Here is a 22,205-nt window from a genome sequence, read left to right as displayed (position 1 = left end):
AATAGATAATGAAAGATAAACTAAAACCATCGGTGAAAATTGGTGATGAGCTCCTTTGAGTAATACATCAAGTAATAAGTGTTGGTGTACATTCCTAAAAGAAACAAATGGTGTTTTTCAAGGATAAACTAGAGATGCGTTTATCGAAAAGGAACAAAAGCACCGAGAACTAAGTCATTCTAAGAAGACTTGAAACGTTGCCCGATATAGAAAATGGAACTAACCTACTGGAACTTGAGGGTCTAAACAAGCTAACAATAAAGTATTGAATTACAGATTAATGGGATTGGAAGAGTTATAACATCAAGTTTGTGGGTTGTAAAGATATGAAAAAGGTATCCCCTCAAGTATAAATTTCTAGCAATAGCCTAAAGAAAACATCTGAGTTTGGCATAGAAAACGATTCTTTCTGAGGATGGCTTCAAGAGAGTGAAGAGATCTGATAATACTGACAGATTGAAAATTAGGAAACGATGCGTACTTACAAATTCTGTATTGAGTGGTTGGGCTTCATAATGACGAGAGAATTTTGGAGTATGTGCAATAGAGCACCGGTGTACCGGTTTCAAATTACCCCCTCCAAATCTTACCCCCCGGTAATTTGAAACCGGATTCAAACTACCGGGGGGTAACTTGATACCGGTTTCAAGCTACCCCCGGGGGTAATTTGAAACCGGTTTTATGCTACCCCCCTGGTTTCAAATTACCCCCCTCGTTTTTGCGCAGGATCTCATCATTTATGAATATTAATAAATTGCTTTTAATCAGGGTCAACACAATCATTAGATATGTATATACATGTACTGTTTCATCTATTGGTATCGTTTATTAATATCCAGCCTTTATCCGTCTTATGTTTATATCTTAGCTAATAAATGTCGGATATTCCATTATCAGTCATGGGCGCATATTTTTCGGAGACAGGAAGACGAGGTGAAATTTGATTTTGACGGTTATTTTTTCCATTATTTGAAATATTTCATAATTATATTGCAAGCAAATATTATATAAGGTATAATCAACATATTGATCATAAGTATATATGTATGCATACATATATATATATATATATATATATATATATATATATATATATATATATATATATATATATATATATATATATATATATATGTATTTGTATGTATGTTGTAAATACTATATCATTCATGATATCTGTAAATAATTGACACTTTTAATAAAGCAAGATTGTAAGCAATTATAACAGTTTTAATAAAACGTGGTACAGTACATGCTGTTTGCTTCTACTGTACTTACATTGGTTGTTTGTATACGAAAACACCTGGACTACGGTAAAGTCGTTACACTTTATAGCCCTCTATGGATGACATTGAACACAACTTGTGTTAATCTCACAACTGTTGTTACTGATTTTAGCCTAAAGGCAGGCATCTGTGTGTCATCATGGGCTAAATCAAATCCTATGTAAACCATCTTCCAGAATAGTAAGTGATGGATTCGTGTATGGATTTTTTTTCTCTGTTGTTGATCTCGAAATGCAAAATTATTGAAAAACGGTGTCATAAAATGTTTAAGAATTTTACCTGAAATGTATCATAAAGAAAAAAAAGACCTCGCCAAATAGTCACCTGTACATTTCTATGCGGTTTACATAGCACTTCTGCCCCTTTGTCATAGCTCCATTCTTTCTTATTACTCATTTCATCAAATGACAAAACAGCAATACCTAGTAATCGAGACTTCATACCATCTTTAATGTCCTCTGGTTTAAAATGAATCGAGCTAACAGTAGCTTACACAACATTAATTCTGTCTGCACGACGACATGCATGTTGGTAATTTATATTTGAGCTTTCATTTATTACGTGCATAGCATCCAAATACTACGAAGTTACTATGCATTATCAGTGACAGAATAAATGAATAAACAAAGATATATGGACACAAGGAGTTCTATTGTTATATTGCAACTATGGGTATGGTCAAACCATTTTAAGACCAAACTCGGAGCCCAATAGCGGCATTGCCAGTTCTCTTGGGTCATTTTCAAAGCACACCTGGCTTAGCCACTTTAATCTATGGGCGAGCCAAGAATAGGAGAAAAGGGTCAACTAATAAGTCATTCACCCGGATTTGAACGGTCTAAGAATATAATCCTTTAATTTGATACTCTCCCTAAATTGTTTCCTTCGTTCTTTTTGTTTGCAACCACGTGGTGACAAGTTGAAACTCTTAAATATAACAAATAGCAAAATTGACAGGAAAGGTGGCCGTTTCCAGGAACGGCGCACTGGGCCATACGTCGTCTCAGGTGTGTGTGGAAAGAACACATATAAGCTATCAAACAACAACGTCGAACTGAAGAAAAAGGACAACGGTACCAATTTGGTGAGGTACAATGAACCGCAGATGATATCAAAGCGCCAGACCGACGACTCAGCTGCTCCACCCAAGAAGCGCTCCAAGACCGATAAACAGACTGCACGTTCTCTTGCAGAAACCGTCCGTTGACAGGACCCAAGTCAGCCCTGATTGTCATGAATGTCTACGAACTCCAACTACTCATTAATTTTGTTAACTATTATCCTGTTCAAAAGACGTGTGTGTGTATATATATATATATATATATATATATATATATATATATATATATATATATATATATATATATATATGTGTGTGTGTGTGTGTGTGTGTGTGTGTATAAATAATAAAATAATCAACACCATATATTCTGAGTGATTTTTGTGTCAATTTCTCCAGGCATATTGCCGCCCGAAGCTCATGCACCTAAAGCACATGAATAAAATCCATAGAAGATAGAAAAAAAAATAAAAAAATAAAATAAAATCTCGACAATCACGCGCACACTGAAATAAAATAAAGTTTTACCTCGCCGTCATCACTAAACCTTAAATGAAAGTCTGTAACTTCAAATATTGTGAATCAGGGAATTATATGACACTTTAGGTCTTAAATACGAAAATATCAACAATCACACGAACAGAAATAAAATAAAATTTTACCTCGCCTTTATCACAAAACCTTGAATTACAGTCTGTGACTTTTTACGTGTCATATAATTCACTAATACACAATTTTTGGTCTTAAATACCAGATTAAACTACTTTTCCTACTGCTGCGAAGCCAACAATAAATGCATGATACATATTTGCGATGTCACATGAATTATTTATCATTCTGAGGGGGTAACTTGAAAACAGAGGGGGTAACTTGAAACCGGTTTCAAACTACTCCCCCGGTAATCTGAAACCGGTTTCAAGTTACCGGGGGGTAATTTGAAACGGGGGGTAACTTGAATCCTTTACACCGGGGAAAAAACAATTACTTCAGGCTTGTAAGCCGAGGGCCAACAATACGCCACGTCCTATCTATCTGTCAATCGAAATTACGAAAATTAAATATGCAGCATTTCCTCTCAATAAGTGAATGTTACGGCGACTATTGAAAGTGAGAAGGAAAGTATTACAAGTAAAGGAAACTTCATCGTTGGTGAAAATAAATTCATAGGAATGGATGAAGGTAACGGCAACACCTGTTCACATGGGCCTATTCGCATGGATCCCTGTTCACATAAGCCTATTCGCATGGATCCCTGTTCACATAAGCCTATTCGCATGGATCCCTGTTCACATAAGCCTATTCGCATGGATCCCTGTTCACATAAGCCTATTCGCATGGATCCCTGTTCACATAAGCCTATTCGCATGGATCCCTGTTCACATAAGCCTATTCGCATGGATCCCTGTTCACATAAGCCTATTCGCATGGATCCCTGTTCACATAAGCCTATTCGCATGGATCCCTGTTCACATGGGCCTATTCGCATGGATCCCTGTTCACATAAGCCTATTCGCATGGATTCCTGTTCATATAAGCCTTTTCACATGGATGAAAACCAGGCTTTTAAATAGAAGGAAAATAAATAGTGGTTACGATGCCATATTCATAATGGAAAATGTTATTTCTGTAAGTTTATTCCTGTGTCTTCATTATTCGTACCTATTGTTTGGAAATTGACATCGGGCCAGCATGGGCTCTTGCTCCTACGAACAGCCATGGATAATTGACCTCCGGCTTAAATATTTAAGACTAGATTGGCTTTATACTTTGTGATCAAAAGATCTTCAGAGTAAAAAAGAAAAAAGTTACGAAGACCCCGGGAGAAAAATGGAAATTTTGTCTTTCATCTTTGAGAGTATACTTTTGGAGGTCGCCTCATTAGTTCACTTTTGGTCCGTCAGGCGCGCATAAAATCGCAGACGTCATTTTTCAGAATCATTGAAGCAAAGAAACGCGAAAGTGCCCTGAGGATAAAACCAAAGATTATCTATAAGTTAAAAGGATAAGAAAATTATTCATGGGGAGCAACAGCAGACCTAAGCTACAAGATTGCTGGCCTCCAGTCATTAAAACAATCAGGATGCCAGATAACTGAAAATCAATCAATCAACCATTAATACAAATAAATAAATCTGAATTCAATTGGATGGTGGGGATCGCAATGCATTGCAATCTGTCTCTTGGTAAACCTACTTCATCCGTTTCGTGTGACTCTTGACATAACCACGTCAACAGGATTTAATTAGGCATGACCCACAACGAATTGTTAAAACGGATTTTGACGTAGGAAAAGTCTATTTTTGAGTGAGAGAGCCATGTCGTCCTGATGGAAGCTCCTTCTGGCAGCTTCCTACAGTATAATATTTCTGCCAGTGATATTACAAGAGAATTATCATCAGGTATCACGGGGTTCTAACCCCCGGAACGACTATCCTAAGCTATCGTGTATATCAGGGACGTATCCATAGATATCTGCACCCCTAACAGATATAACCCAGTCCAGGAATCTAAGGAGAAGGATAGGCGAAGAGCCGTTACATATCCTTTCCCCTCATAGTACTGTCCATCTCCAATGAACTCCTTCCTTGTGTTCGCAGCGTTCCTACTGCGTTGTAGTGTTTTGGGTGCGCCATTGTCAGCCCTTTTTGGAGTAATTCCTTGCATGATAGCTTCCTCTTCGTCGTCTAAGTTGATTACCTTCTTCCTTTACTGTTTGAATTAGCTGTAACTGCCTTAGATCCCCTCGGAGAGTGGTTAATTAACTTTGTTAGGCGATGAGACATCAAAAAGAGGGAACTTTGGAGTGACGAATCCCCTAAACTAATCCTCTCGAGAACATAACGATAGAGATACCTACCAAGAGATCATTCAATACTGCTAATTTGTTCTTTCTTCAGATATCTTGTAAAAAAATACACACACAGACCGATAGACAGTGGAAAGAAATCTTTCTGGTGTAATTATATAGACATTAGTATTTCCTAACATACGAAGAGAACTGAACGCGATGCAAAGACAATATATAAATATTGATACCAAAAATAAGGAAAATGAATATTGTCAAAATGTTTAACCACTAGCAGTACATAACATATCAAAGTCCTGGTAGATATCATGACAAGAACGCAAACAGATATACTGTATGCCTAAGGCGCATGCGGCATTGTTATACTATCTCAAAGATTTTAAAAAGTTGATTAATTCAACTATTCAGTTTACCTGGCGTCACAATGATTCTGGTTGGCCATCGACACCGATATATATACAAACTTTTACGGTAGATTTAGAGGCTGAAAAATAGAAAGTATTCTCTCATCGTCACTTTATTGAATTTTCGAGCAATATCGCGGCATACTGCTACTTGCATGGGGGTCCTGAGTATCGTTGGAAGATTCTAAAATACAATGGGAATTGATGCTCCCAATGTATCCGACCTTCATTGACTGGTCACCATTATAAATACTCCCGTGTTCCAATGCTTTAACCCGACATTGGCTACTAACAAGAACACTACAAACTATGAAAGAAAACACCTGACTGAACTTAAGTGCTCAGAATTTTTACAGATCTACGAAAATAAGAGAACAATAATAAATCGTATACTATAATCACTTAACTTTCGAACACTGATTTCAAATATACCAAAAATGCCATATTTCTTGGATTTCCTTGCATACAATAGTGCAATCTAGAGTATTTCAAAAGCACCTCAACGTCAATCAGCTATGTAAATATATATAGCTTTCCGGTTACTGGGAGATCTACAAAAAATACAATTAATTAGGTTTTTTTAATATACCCATGTGATGAACACGACATACCGCGGTAATTTATAAAATAACTCTTCACTGTTTTTCATATGAATATCAAGGCCGTAGATCAGCTTTTCTATTTTTCTGAGTTAGGTCTTTACATCGTCCCAATTTAATCAGGATTTAGGATTTGTTTTCCTATTTCGATCAGTAGTCAATGGATTTTTACATTTGTCTTTTCCTTTTGGCTCTTAGTGGTTAGTCATGGGATGTTTATATATATATATATATATATATATATATATATATATATATATATATATATATATATATATATATATATATATATATATATATACACACGTTTGTCTTATTTTCCTTGTGGCTCTTCGTGGTTAGTCATGGGACGTTATATATATCTATATATATATATATATATATATATATATATATATATATATATATATATATATATATATATATATATATATATAAAACGTGCCATGACTAACCACGAAGAGCCACAAGGAAAAAAAGGCAAACGTAAATATATATATATATATATATATATATATATATATATATATATATATATATATATATATATATATGTACATATATATATATATGTACATATATATATATATATATATATATATATATATATATATATATATATATATATATATGTATATATATATATATATATATATATATATATATATATATATATATGTACATATATATATATATGTATATATATATATATATATATATATATGTACATATATATATATATATATATATATATATATATATATATATATATATATATTGTGTGTGTGTGAGTGTGTGCGCGTGTGCGTGCGTGAGTGCGTGTGTATAAAGAACGTCCCATGACTAACCACTAAGAGCCAAAAGGAAAATAAGACAAACGTATATATATACCTATATATATATATATACATATATATATATATATATATATATATATATATATATATATATATATATATATATATATATATGTGTGTGTGTGTGTGTGTGTGTGTGTGTATAAAGAACGTCCCATGACTAGCCACTGAGAGCCACAAGGAAAATAAGACAAACGTAAAAATCCACTGACAACTGTTCGAAAAAAGAAGCACAAACCCTAAAACCGATTAAATTAGGACGATGAAAAGACCTAACTAAGAACAATAAAAAAAGCTGAAGTTTAAGGACTGCGAATTTAGTCACTCAGAGAGCGTAATAAAGTCCACAAACTCGGGAGGAAACAATCACTCTGCATTGTTTTCCATTCTATTCAGACGCTAAAACTCCATCAAAGAAAACTTTGAAGAAGACAGACAAATGAGAAAACCTCATCAAGTGAGAAAAGTTCTTAAGTTTACTTTGTACGAACAACAAAATGATTATCCATTTTGTCGGGTCCAATTTAATAAAATCTGGTTTGAGACATATCATCAGAGTTCAAGCTCTGGGCTAACAATAAAAAGACGGTGTCAGAAAAGCATGTTTTCTAACGTACGTGAATATCTACCATCTGAAATTTGCATAAAGTAATTGGTTGGCGAGTTGCACCCACAATAGAGCCAGTAATAGTGGTTCAATTGAAATTCCGACAGAGTACCCAATTTTCGTACCCTGATAAAATCTGAACCAAGCATATAAAATTAAAGCCGACATGTACATGCCAGATTGATATCTATAAAATCCAAAATAATAAATAAAGTTTGCACAGAACTACAGTTTCGACATGCATGCCTATTTGCGCACAATATAATGGTTTATACTTGAAACTGACTTTATAGGAATTATAAATGGAGCAATAAATAAATCAAAGGCTACAGCAACTTTTCTTGAACTGGTTACAGGAAAGGAACTGAGTTGTGGGACAGAAAAAATGTTCAGTCTTAAAATATAAACCAAAGACACTTACCTTTTCAGATGCGACGGTAAACAAGCCTTGATATTTCTGCAACGCCCTTTTTATACATAAAACCACTTCCCGGATGTCGCGAAAACTGTTTCCACGGACCTACAAAGGACGAATTTGTAAATTGCCTGGTGGCTACTCAAATAAATTCAAGACAGTTACAAAAAAATAAATTTGTACGTGTGTAACAGTTACACATTAAAATAGTTTAGCTAATAACATAACCCTTTTGTCAATGTTAACTGATTATAATCTCATCCTAAGTTCATACTCGACACACCACAGAGTATCTAAGTATAATTTTTTTTAAAGATATCATTTCTTTGCATTCGTTAATGGATTTGAAAAATCTTTTATTAAAGAAAACACAACTCGACCGATTCTTTCTGTTACCGTAAAAGAGAGAGAGAGAGAGAGAGAGAGAGAGAGAGAGAGAGAGAGAGAGAGAGAGAGAGAGAGAGAGAGAGAGAGAGAGAGAGAATATTATTGTAACCAAGTATGAATTTCTTCTTAGCTATAATGCCATTTTTTTAAATAAGACTATGAACTTCCAATATATTGGTTTCTTCTTATGCTATACTGCGACCCTCATATGGATACTCTGGTCAGTGGAAGCTTACCAAGCAACCTCCGACATTTCCAAAGAACAATAAACATTCAAGTTGAAAAAAAAAAGTTCTCCAGAAGTTCACTGTGGGGTGTCGAATCCACAGTAGTATTAATTTCATAGGGCGAGGGGACACCGCCCCACACCTACCTCACCCCTGGGAACTGCCGGTCTTTTTTATTTGGAAACCAGTCGAAGTTTCATTAAATGCGTTTAATAAGTTTACTCTTCCTTCACTGACTACTTCATGAATCATTTTACTAATGTGCATAGAAAAGGGAAATATATTCTTTGCAATTTCTCAAAAGTCGATAGCTATATGTCGAAATTCACTCCTGTTTTTCTGGGACATATCCCAACACTATCACCATTTTTATGTACAAACGAATTACTTACCATCATTCATTTCATCTTGTTTAGATTAGCGTTTATCACAGAATTGTAAACGTAATATCACAAGCTAACGTCACGAAAACAAGGGCTATCGACGCCGAAAATACCCAAAATTATATAACTTCATGAAACCAGGAATAATGATTGGCGAGGAACTCTCATTGGAAATTACCCACGCTTCTCATTAAAGTTAATGAACCAAACTCTGTTTTCCATAACAGTAGAATGTGTTCATATCTTACAATTGATAAAGAATCGCTTCTCACTTATATACTCTTTGTTGTCCTTAACAGAACAACTAAGGAAAAAACGTGAGAGAGAGAGAGAGAGAGAGAGAGAGAGAGAGAGAGAGAGAGAGAGAGAGAGAGAGAGAGAGAGAGGGGGGGGGGGGGGTTTGCAGGCCGAAACTGTCAACGGGAAAATTCTTCTTTCATTTCTATTTTACCTTTTCTAACTTGAGGTGAGCTGTATTGGCGGTGCACTTCCCGATGTCAAAGAAACAGACACACAAACATATATAACCATATATACATACATATACGTATATATATATATATATATATATATATATATATATATATATATATATATATATATATATATATATATATACACACACACACACATATATATATATATATATATATATATATATATATATATATATATATATATATATATATATATATATATGTGTGTGTGTGTGTGTGTGTGTGTGTGTGTGTCCTGGAGAGATGAAATAGGATCAACAGAACTATCCTAAACGAAAAACAAGCTAAAAGCAAACCCTAGACATGCGTAAACACGATCAATCAAAAACTGAGTCAGCACTAAAGCAACGAAGAACCATCAAATTGAGGAAAAGGCGACTTGGAACAAGACGCCAACAGATGTTTGATTTAAAGGATGAAAATTGAAATATTATCAACAACAGATATGTAAAAATAAAATTGCAGAGGATTTCTATACATAGCTACACAATCGTGATATAAGAAATAACTTTGCCGATAGAAATAATGAAACATCTGAGCCAGTACCAAACGTACTAGTAGGAGAAATAAAGAAAGCATAAAAATCATGGAAAGAGGGAAAGCAGCAGGAAAAAATGGCCTAACAACTGATTTAATGATAGATAGAGGAGATTTCATAGAAGTAAAACTAGCTGAACTTTACCTAAAATGTCTGCAAGAATGCTCTATACCCACAGCTTGGAAAGAATTTATCATTATACCAATTCAATAAAAGGGAGACACAAAAGACCTGAAAAATTATTGCCCAATAAGTTTAATCTCCGTTATATATAAAATATTTACAAAGATCATATAAGGGCGAATAGAAAAACAGCTAGGCTTCAATCAACCCAAAGAGAGCATGCTACCTTTAAAAGTTAATAAATACCAACAGACCATATCTATGTAACCATCTAGTTAATGGAAAAATCATGAGTATGACAAACCACTATGCATGGCAATTATAGACTATAAGAAAACTTCTGATTCTGTCAAAACCTCAGCAGTAATGAAACCCCTTAAAATACAAGGAATAGCTGAATTTTAGGTTAGAACACTTAAAGGTATGTATACAGAAAGTAAAGCCATCCTAAAACTACATAAAGGTAGTGAGAACATTCCGATTGAAAAAGAAGTTAGACAGGGAGACCTCATCTCTCCTAAATTATTCACAGCATGCCTAGAAGTTTTGATGAATTTAGATTATGAAAATGTAGGAATTAATATTAATGAGAATATCTTAACAACTTAACATTTGCAGATGACATAGTTCTGTTTAGTGAATCAAGGGAGGAATGAAGAATTGCTAAAGATGATAGATTTGAACAGAGAAAGCAGAAATTAAGACTAAATATGAGTAAAACTAAGATAATGTTCAATGAAACGGAAGAGACAACAAATAAGGTTTATGGACGAACCTCTACAGATTGTTGATGGATAGACATACTTAGAAAAGCAGTAAGTGTTTCCCCACGAAATAAGACCAAAATTAAAACAATGATAAGCGTGGGATGGACAGCTTTTGGTAAACAAAATGATATTGTGAAATGTAAAACGCCTTTGTCTATAAAGAAAAGTATTTAATCCACTGCTTTTATCAGTTTTAACTTATGCATCTGAAATTTGGAGCCTTACTAAAGCCTTAGAACTTAAGCTAGTTACAACTAAAAAAAAGCTATGGAAAGAATAATGATGGGAGTAACAACACTAAGAGACAGAAAAAAACAGTAACATGGATACTAGAGCAAACTAAAGTAGAGGATATTCTAACAGCATGTAAGAAAAAGAAATGGACATAGGCAGGGCACAATGAGAATGACAGATAACAGATAGACATTAAGAATAACAGACTGGGTCTCTAGAGATTGTAAAAGAATTAGGGAAAGGAAGAGAAGACGATGGATTGACGATATAAGAAAGTTTGCAGGTGTGGACTGGCAAAGAATGACCATAAACAAGGGGAGGGAGAGACATGTCTGAGGCTTTTGCTCTGCAATGGACTTTCAACGGCTGGTGATGATGATGATATATACAGTATATGTGCACAAACACACATATACAACTATGTATGCAGCAACATGGCCTCATTAAGAAAAAATACCTTTTAAATGGCAGACAATCCTTTTTACAGAACTACAACAACCACACAAAAATAATGGTATTTTTTCTCATCTGTATGGTGTAAAAAATCATCAAATGCCTAGGACATGGGGCAGCTAAATGCCATGTACTGTTATTTCAATAACGCAAGAGAAGAAACACTAAATATTATTATCTTGAGATGTTGTATGTGCACGGATGGGTGGAAAAAAAATCTTATTTGTAAAAGAAATTAAGACTGGAAGTTAAGGATATGATGTTTAGTATTGGGAAGGACAAAGATTTGTTATGTCAGGGATGGTTGACATATGCATGCCCAGTTAAGAGATAACAGCTGTGGTGCCAGTATCAAAAAATGCGGGGGAGGGGAAGGAAGCACAAATGTGTTTGATGGCAAGAAAAACAGTAATATTACCAAGTGATCATGTCTAGGCAAGGAGAATGATGTAGTGAAGGAACATCTGCCGATAAGCATCCAAAAGACGAAATCAGTTGTGGAAGATATTTACAGATAAAGATAAAGAATAGATAGATAACACAGAAGTGCAATAAAACGGGGCTATTACTGAAGGTATCATTGATCATTATCTAATTGAAGCTGAAATGGAATCGGGAAGAAATGTTAGTTGAAAACCATTAGTTGGAAATGTGGCTACTAAACGTAATAAAGATAAGTAGGCAAAAATACCATACTGTAAGTTTTAAAAATAAATTCGAGTTAAAACTAGGCTAACGTTAGAAACAAGGAGACTAAAAGGCATAAGGGAAAGAGAGTCGATAATGAACACCAAGATGATAGTCAAAAGAAAACGTGGTTGAAAAACAAAGGCATGATGAAATTTAAAGAATAATTCATCAGAGGTGGGAGAAAATATTATTCATGGAAATTCGTGTAAAAGGCAAGGCAATAAAACTTTTATCTTAGAATAAAAGATGTTGGCTTAAAAGAAAGTGGTCCTGGAATGATAGGGAACTATTTAGAGGATGGAGAATTGAGCAAACAGACTCTAGTGGGTTTCAAAATCAAATGCTATGGCAAAGGAGATTAAGGTTTGCCTGGATGAGGGAAAGACTCCAAAGGGACAGGGGATAGATACAAATATAACAATAGAGGATAAAAGTACAAAACAGAGTACATAGACGTATTTTGATTTGCAAAGTACTAAAATAAATTACAAAAGTACTTAGGCCTATGTGGAAAGTTGATATCGGTTTAGAAAATTAAGAAAATTACTGGTAGTAGGTTGGCCAGGGCACCAGCCACCCGTTGAGATACTTCCGCTAAAAAGTTATGGGGTCCTTTGACTGCCCAGACAGTACTACATTGGATCCTTCTCTCTGGCTACGGTTCATTTTCCCTTTGCCTACACACACACAAACACACAACGAATAGTCTGGCCTATTCTTTACAGATTCTCCTCTGTCCTCATACACCCGACAACACAGATTACCAAACAATTCTTCACCCAAGGGGTTACTTCACTGTAATTTTTCAGTAGCCACTTTCCTCTTGGTAAGAGTGGAAGAGACTCTTTAGCTGTGGTACGCAGCTCTTCTAAGGGAAGGACACTCCAAAATCAAACCTTTGTGGTCTAGTCTTGGGTAGTGCCATAGCCTCTGTACCATGGTCTTCCACTGTTTTGGGTTAGAGTTCTCTTGCTTGAGGGTACACTCGGGCGCACTATTCTATCTTACAGTATTTCTCTTTTGTTAAAGTTTTTATAGTTTAAATAGGAGATATTTATTTTAATGTTACTGTTCTTAAAATAATCTATTTTTCCTTGTTTCCTTTCCTTACTGGGTTATTTTCTCTGTTGGAGACCCTGGGCTTATAGCATCCTGTTTTTCCAACTACAGTTGTAGCTTAGAAATAATAATAATAATAATAATAATAATAATAATAATAATAATAATAATAATAATAATAATAATAACAGATCGAATGCCAAGTTTCAAAGATATAAGATTTTAGAGTGAATGTGGAAAAATTAATAAATCGTGCATGAAGTTGAAAAAAAAAATATAAAACTGATTAACTGCAATATAGTGGGTGCTTTGGATATTTGGAGTAATAATATTTTGTATAAGATAGTTAAGCATACATGAAGTACTGGTTTGACCCATTACCTGGTTTTACAAAAGGGCGTATTATGTCTCCAAAACTGTTTAATATCTTTGTAAACAGAAAGGCACGAGAAACCACAGAAAAGACAAGATCAGTAGGAACTAGGTTTGTCATAAAATGGGTCGTAAATGGAGACTGCTTTCTCAATGTTTGTTGATGATACAGTGTCGCTTGGGATTTATGAAAAGAAACTTTATACACTAGGGAAAAGGTTTGAATGCAATTCTGATGGAAAAATATTTAAATGGTATTGTTGAGCAAGATTTGAGTTACGGATATAAGCGGAAACCAGGGAAGATGTAATGAAAACTAATATGAATGGGGGAAGAATAGCAATGAATATTAAAGTGAATGAGGGAAGAATAGAAATGAATACTAATATGAATGGGGGTAAAATAAAAGCAATTGATTCATATAATCATTTGGAAGTAAGGGCTAAGAATGAGAGAACAGAAGTGTCATGGAATAGGCTTACATGGGATTGGAAAGAAGTATGAAACCTACGGAAAACAAAAATAAAATGTAAGAATGAATTGCAGCATCGACTTTATTATATCGGTCAAAAGTATGAATTTCCAGACGATATGAAAGAAAAATGGTTGAAACTGATGAGATGAAGTGTTTTGGTACCAGAGGCAGAGAAATTTAGCAATGAAAACGACAGATAAAAAAGTCAGCCTTTGAAAAAATAAGGATCATTGTTTCCAGGTAATAAAAATAAAAGGATGTAGGACGAAAGTTTGACAAAAACAGTGAAATTCTGAACACGAGAGATAAGTGGATGACCTGGAAAGTGCTGCGATACAGAAAAGTTGAAGTATTGAGATTGGCATATTAAAAACGCGTGACACTTAGTATTTGATGGAGGTGAACGGCTCAGTGTGTGTGCCATGGTATGACGTTGCCAATGAATCTTCTTTGTAGTGCCTACTGGTATAGAGGATTTCTGCCCAGAAGGCTATTTATCTAAGTAGTTAATTTATAAGTGTGGCACATTCTTAAGCTATATCCTATCAACAATATATTCACATACAGTGTATTTATATATATATATATATATATATATATATATATATATATATATATATATATATATATATATATATATATATATATATATATATATATATATATATAGCAGCCATTTCTAATTCCCTCCAAGACAAAAGCCTCACATGTCCTTATTTATGTCTGGGGTTTGGCTAGTTTTCATCACTACGATGGTAGGAAACTGATTTCTAACAGCAAACGAACCTAGTATGGGGGGCCCTGACTCTTACAGGTATGCTGATCATGGTGATTTACTAACCCTCTTATGACGTTGAGGTATCCCCACTCAGATATATATATCCTTACGAAACGAAGCTGGTCTAGCATACAATAAATAGTTTATTCCTGTATTTTAAGATGAACTCCTCTCATGTAGGTAAAAGTTTGGTATGTAAATTACGTAAGACTTTCGATGTTAATTTCATTGTATTCTTCATTCAAGTCAGTATATGTAAATTTGCGTTATTTTTACGAATTAACATTTTATTTCACATGAATTAACATTTTATTTCACATATTTTTTTACGAAGTCTTACGTATTCTGTTTCAGAGTGCTATATGATCCATACAAGATATGAACGAGGGCTTATGTAATTCTTTTTATGGTATTGCGTTATGTTTATGAGCAAAAAAGAAATTCTTATATTCGCCACGTGTTTTGGAAGGTTCTCGATAACCCCAGTGTAAGTTTTTATCTTTTTTTATTTCCAAGAATGATAGTTGGGCAAAGCACCTGAGAGAGAGTTGCCTGGAAGCAAGGTTCGTCCCCCTGAAGTTTTATCTAGGTAGTATCTTTGCCACCGCTAGGAGCTGGCCCCCAACCTCTGAGAACGATCTATTTGGAATAGTCTAGAAGTTGCTAAGTTCATATATATGCACCCCAGGGCTGTATAGCAGCAGGAGAGAAACAGCCATCCTGAGAGAGCCAAAATTCATCCTCTCTCTCTCAAAGAGCCTATAGTGTGTCCTCTCCAAAGTGATTTTGTGCCCCACCATATATTGTGTGTAGTGTGTTGAAACGTTGCTGCAAATTTGTCAGAAATTTTAAATATACTGCGTTGTGGTGAGTGCTGGTATTGAGTAAAATTTAATTTCAAGTGATTGTATAATCTTCATAAGTATTTATTTCTTTTACCTTAGTCTAAGGCTTTAGGTAGATTTAACATCTCGACTCAAATGATTATATAATTCTGAGAGTGTAACATTTCTTTTATTTCAATCTAAGATTTGCTCAGACTTAACATTTAGTGTGATTTATTTTTTATGTAAATTCTTTCAAAGTCTTGTAATTTTGTGTTCATTTCAGTACTCCCCTCGTATCCCTGTTAAAGAATCAAAGTAAGAGGTTGTTTGAATACAGTAATTCTTAATAATAATTACCCAGTGTTGTTTTGAGTGTACTTAAGAGACCTTTGTATATTCAGTGTTTTATACATTGCTGTCTGGGAGTTATATAACTGTCTCAGAGTTCGGGTATTAACATTTTTAATTGTAACAGATTAATGTAAAAACAAAGAGGCTAGTTTGTCCCTCGAGAGGTTGTGTAGCTTGCCGGCGGTAATAAATATATTATATTATATTTTGGGTTCCCAGACACAGGATTATATATAACATATGTATATGTATATATATATATATATATATATATATATATATATATATATATATATATATATATATAACAATTTCTAGGAAAATTGTATTTTTCCTAACATACTTACCACGTCCCAAATAATAGGAGTTCACTCTTATTGTCTTCTATGCGGTCAGAATTCCCCCTCCCCCAACAGGCCACACCGAACCTCAATTCTTTCCTGCGCAAACCTGACCTCTCTTGTTTACCCAGAATGCTCTAGCGTGATGCTTCGGTCGACCTCAGGTTGCCATTATCCCCATTCTACTCTGGCCCCAAGAAAAAGTCATATGACAGTTGGGTCTGTAGCGGGACGGATGGGAGGGGGGGAATTACATTATTGGGACGTGGTAAGTATGTTAGGAAAAATACAATTTTCCTAGAAATTGTCATTTCCTTGGACACGAACACTTACCATGTCCAGAATAATAGGACCCTCAGAATTAGGAGGCGGGCAAATAGACCCCTGCAAGAGAGGTGAGGGATCAGAGGAGAGGGCAAGGCTTGTCAGGGAAAAACAAAAAGGGGTATTAAGGAACATAGGTTAACTAGGTAACACTCACACAGGGGACATATCTTTTTCCTGGTCCTTCCATGGTAGGCCGAAGGGATAGGGATTTGAGACGCTTTACCCCTCGCTGACCTATTCGGGATGTGTCGTGTGTGGCTGCCCTTCAGTCCTCTGCTGGGTGACCACGACGGTACCAAGCTTGAAACCTTCCTGGAACTTGAGGGAACAGTCCTTCAGGTAGTGGGCCGTGAACGTTGAAGGTCTTAGAGTCCTAGACCATACTCCTGCCCTCAGCACTTGGCCGACCGCCATGTTCTTCTCGAAGGCCAACGAGGTGCCGATGCCCCGGATGTCGTGAGGTTTAGAGGACCTTGGGGAGGTTTTCCCTTTGACCAGGTACGCTCTTCGGATCATCTCCCGTAGTAAGAAGGAGATCGTATCCTTAGAGACTGTCTTCACTCTACCCGTCGTCATGAACAGTCTCCTGATATCCGGTCGGAAGGCGGATGTCCTCGAGAGATACTTTCCGCACCGCCCTCACTGGGCACAAGAGAAGGTCCTCTGGGTCATCTGTCCTTAGAATAGCAGGGATGGCGAACTCGTTGAAGCGGGGGTCATCTACCGCCGGGACAAATTTGAAGACCAACTCCTTCCACATGTGAGAATGGGAGAGGTCCGCTGAGAGCTCGTGAAGCTCGCCTACCCTCTAGGCTGAGGCCAGGGTGAGGAGGAACACCGTCTTCAGGGTTAGTTCCCTGTCGGCAATTCGTCTAAAGAGCCTCAAATGGAGGCTTCTTCAGAGCGTCTAGGACTTTGATGATGTCCCACGAGGGAGCCTTGAGGATCCTGGGGGGACAGGACTGCTCGAACCCTTTTACCAGCATCGAGAAGTGCTTGAAGGAAGCTTAGGTTAGAGCCCTTGGCAGCTCGGAATCTCTTTATTGTTGGTACTGACATGCCCCGGTTGAGTCGCAGATGTACCAGGAACTCCACGATGACTGGGATCGAGGCCTGAGGGGCTGTATGCCCTCTTTGTCGCACCATTTGCCAAACGTTGTCCATCTCGACTGGTATGTGACTCTCGGGGAATGTCTGAGATTCGAGGTCATCTGGAAGGCTGTACTCTAGGAGTAACCTTCCTTTCTTAGCAAACACTGTATAGTCTTCAAATATGAAGGGAGAGGTTTTGGAGGCCTTCGTGGAACCTCTGGAAGTGGGGTTGCCTTAGAAGATCTCGACGTAGAGGCAGGGGTCACGGAGGTTCCCTTGCCAAGGACCTGATCACTCCCTTTTGGGCCACCATGGGCTATCACAGTCATCCTTGCCTGCTTCTGCCCCCGAAGGCTGTTTAAGGTCTGTCTTAGAAGGGAAAATGGAGGGAAGGCGTACACGTCGAGGCCGTCCCACGGATGTTGAAACACGTCTTCCAGAACTGCTGCTGGGTCCGGTACTGGGGATCAGAAGACCAGCAGCTTTGCGTTCAGCCTTGTTGCAAAGAGGTCCAGGCAAAGTGACCCCCACTTTTCTATCACTGCCCTTGCCATCTTTGGGTGGAGTGACCATTCCCCGTGCAACACTTGACCCCTACTGCTGAGACCATCCGCGACTACATTCCTTTTTCCTGGGATGTACCTGGCATTCAGAGAGATTGCATTGTCCTCAGCCCAGGATAGGATCTTTACCGTCAGGTTGTGGATCCTGAGGGAACGTAGGCCTCCCTGTTTCTTGACGTAGGCAACGACGGTGGCATTGTCGCTCATCAGAGCTACACTTCTTCCTACTATCGAACTCCCCAGGGCGACGAGAGCCTTCTGTGCTGCCAGCAGCTCAAGTTCGTTTATGTGGAGGGTCTGCTCCTCCGAGGACCACCGACCTCAGGCTGTTTTGTTCGGCAGGTGGGCTCCCCATTCTTCCCTAGATGCATCGGTGAAAAGAAGGATTTCTGGGGGAGGATCCAGGAGTGAAGCTCCCGCTCGGTTGTTCTTTGGTTCCAACCACCACTGGAGTGCCTCCTTGGTTGACTGGGATGGGGGAAGCTTTGGGGGTGGATACTTTGTTGCTAGGGCCTGTACCTCTTTCAGGTCCCACTGGGCCGGGCGCAGCATCAACCTTCCCTTGGAAACTAGCTTCTCCACTCCAACAATGCCAGTTTTCCCCTGATGAAGGGCTTTGCCATGCTATCCAGATTCCCGACCCTCTCCTTCGTCGGGAAAGCCCTGGCTTGCACGGAGCATATCTCCATCAAAATATACACTGTCCTCGTGGTTGGGGAGGGTCGTGACTTCTCCCAGTTGTACACTAGCCCCAAGGTCCCTCTGTTCTCTGGATCCTGAGAGGAGTAACCAGTCATTCAGATACCTTAATAGTCTTATCCCTCTCTTGTGGGCCCACTAAAACCAGGGAGAAGACTCTGGGGAAGACCTGAGGCGCGGTCGACAAGCTAAAGCAGACAGTACGGGACTGGAAGACTTTCTCCCTACTTGAACCTGAGGAACTTCTTGCTGCATGGGTGCACTGGAATCTGAAAATATGCATCTTTGAGGTCTAGGGATAGCATGAAATCCCCTTCCCTGATAGCTGCCGTGACCATCCTGGCCGTTTCCATCTTGAACGTGGTCCTGGCGATGAAGCGGTTGAGGGCCGAGAGATCGATGACCGGACGCCAACCACCTGAGGCCTTCTCCACCAGGAACAGATGGCTGAAGAATCCTGGTAGGTCAGGGGGGGGGGCACCTCCTGGATAGCCCTTTTGAGGAGTAGGTCTTGAATTTCCCCTTCTAAGCCCCTCCGACGTGCTTCCTCCTTGGGGTGGAATGAGGATGTTTCGAGGCCCAATACCAAAGGAGGGGTGGGACACTTGAATGGAATACGGTGCCATTCCTTAAACACTTGAACTTTCCACTGGTCCGCCCCAACCCCTGCCCAATTTCTCCACCTTGAACTGAGGCATCCCCCTATCCCTGAAGGGGACCGGGGAGAGGGGCCTCGTCCCCTACTTCCGCTTGAAGAAGCGCCTGTTACGTGTTCCTCTGTTAGTAGGAGCTCTGTGCTTATTTCTACCTGCGGCTGGCCTTTGTCTTCCTGAGGGGGGGCTGAGTTGCAGGAGCCCAAAGGAGGAGGATGGGGATTGGGCCGAAGGCATAGAAAGTCGCCCACCTGACTGGGGCCTGGCCCTACCCTGATCACGAGGCCGGTATAAGGAAGATGACGATGGTGCGGACGTCCTGTGGAGCATTGCGTCGAGACACTCCTTCCTCCACTTGTCCATTGCCCTTTTCACTAGCTCCTCGGGGAAGAGGGCTTCCCTGACAATGGGGGCATCCCTAAGAGTCCTCAACTCCTTGTCCAGGAGATTCCTTGGCAGCATATGGAGGACAACGTCCCTCCTACACAGGACCCAATTCGATGCTGCGGTATAGGATTGACACGCTGAAAAGGCTATACCTCTGATCCTGAGACTGCCAACTCCAGGAACTGTTCCTACGCCGGGCCGCTCCTCACATCGTTCTCCAGGGCGAAGGAAACCAGGGCAGTGGACCATAGGTCTAGCCAGGAAGCTGCATCTCCAGAGGCCCATACAGCCACTTCCATGGATGTTGCCTCCTGGACCGTGAAACTCACTGTCCTGCCCGAGTCTATTTTCCATGGAATCGGGGTAAGGGCAGCCATGTTCCCTTCTGATCCTGATGACCCTGGGAGGTCCCCTCCGGAGTATAGAATCGTCTGTGTTTGACCTCCGGTAAGGGTAAAAGTTTTAATGAGCCGTGGGGCCTGTTCGATCCTTCGGCTCCGTGGCGGCGTTGGTGATCTTCTGAACCTCTGTTCGATGTCTTGTGAGAGGGGAAGGACCAGGGAGGGCCTAGCCTCCCTAGGGGCTTCAAAACGGCGTTCCAGACCGGTATCGTGGGGTCGAACTTGCACTGGGACAGGATCGGGTAGGCCGTTTAACTTTATGAGACCAAACACTCCCCGGAAGGACGACCCTTCTTCCACTACCTCGTCCTCCTGTTGGTCTTGGGGTCCCATCTCCGAAAATTCCTCTCCGTATATGTGTGTTCTACCAAAGGTACACAGCCCTGGGTCCAGATTTCGCCTCTCCCAGCGGTCCGATCTCAATTCCGAGTGAGTTCTGCGCTGTCCCTCTTCTCTTCGGCTCCGCTTCAGCGCTGGGGAGGGGTCCGGAGACTTAGAGTTGTATGAGAGACCTAGGAGGGTGGTGCCACTTTACAAGGTCCTCTGGTCCTCCCAGGCGTGGATGGTCCTCCTTGGGGTGCCTGAAAAGGCCTCTTGTTCCCTTGGGAACTGATCGGCTACAGTGGGCCGCTGAGCGGAGGATAAAGTTGCCGCTCCGCCGGCGGAGGGAGGCTCCCTTACCCACGGAGGGGTTGAAGAGCTGATCACCAGCAGCGGATAAACAGCCGTAAGGTCACCCTAGGCGGAGGGTTGGTGGCTCTGGGGACCTAACAGGTCAAAAGACTTACGCCCTTCCATCGGCGGACGAGTGGGTCGGCCCACGTGGTTACCACATGGGACCTCTGAGTGGGGATAAGGGTCATCCGCTGGATGAGCTGCGCAACCTTAGTGCAGGCGCTCACAATTAGACATAACTGCCTTTTAGGTTCCAATAACCTTCTCTGTGTATTTCCCCAGTGATGGGAAGGTCAAAAAGATAGTTCCGCTTTCCGCTTTGTAAGGGGAAAGACTCCTGGGCCTGGGGGCCGAAACACGGTCACCTCTCTCTGGACCAGAAGAAACTACCTCCATTACCGTAACACAGGGGACAGAGAGGAACGCATGGATGAACAGACCGAAGAAGGACGAGAAAGACTGCCCTTCCTTCTTGGATCTCTTCTTCTTTTTCATGGCCATCTTGGCCCATTGGGCATCGGACCAGCCCACACACTCATCACACGAAGTACATAACACGTGGGGGTCGACTTCCATGTGGGACAAAAAAGCAGCACACAGGTTACTAGTCACACCTGGGCAACGACGTTGCACTCTCACAGATTCAAGGATGGAAATCAAGGACCACGAGATCCAAGAAACGCACTAAGAATAGGAAAAACTCTGACGAACGCAAGCGAGACAAGGACGTGTGTCTTTCAACCAGGTCGGAGCTAGAATAGGGGTAATGACGACTCGAGGTCAACCGAAGCGTCATGCTAGGGCATTCTGGGTAAACAAGAGAGGTCAGGTTTGCGTAGGAAGTAAGCGATGTTCAGGGTGGCCTGTTGGGG

The 22,205-nt window shown here is 39.3% G+C and overlaps 1 long non-coding RNA gene across 1 annotated transcript in view; it reads right to left on the bottom strand.

The window, feature by feature from the left end:
• LOC137644989 (uncharacterized) overlaps positions 1-22,205 on the bottom strand; it is a 330,813-nt gene that overhangs the window by 242,415 nt on the left and 66,193 nt on the right. The window contains exon 2 of the long non-coding RNA XR_011045249.1: positions 8,041-8,139. This is a non-coding gene — a long non-coding RNA (uncharacterized lncRNA). The remainder of the gene's footprint in view (positions 1-8,040; positions 8,140-22,205) is intronic.

This window comes from Palaemon carinicauda, chromosome 8 (genome assembly GCF_036898095.1).
Source record: "Palaemon carinicauda isolate YSFRI2023 chromosome 8, ASM3689809v2, whole genome shotgun sequence".
In the NCBI taxonomy this organism is placed as follows: Eukaryota; Metazoa; Arthropoda; class Malacostraca; order Decapoda; family Palaemonidae; genus Palaemon; species Palaemon carinicauda.
This window is presented reverse-complemented; position numbering and strand designations above follow the sequence as displayed.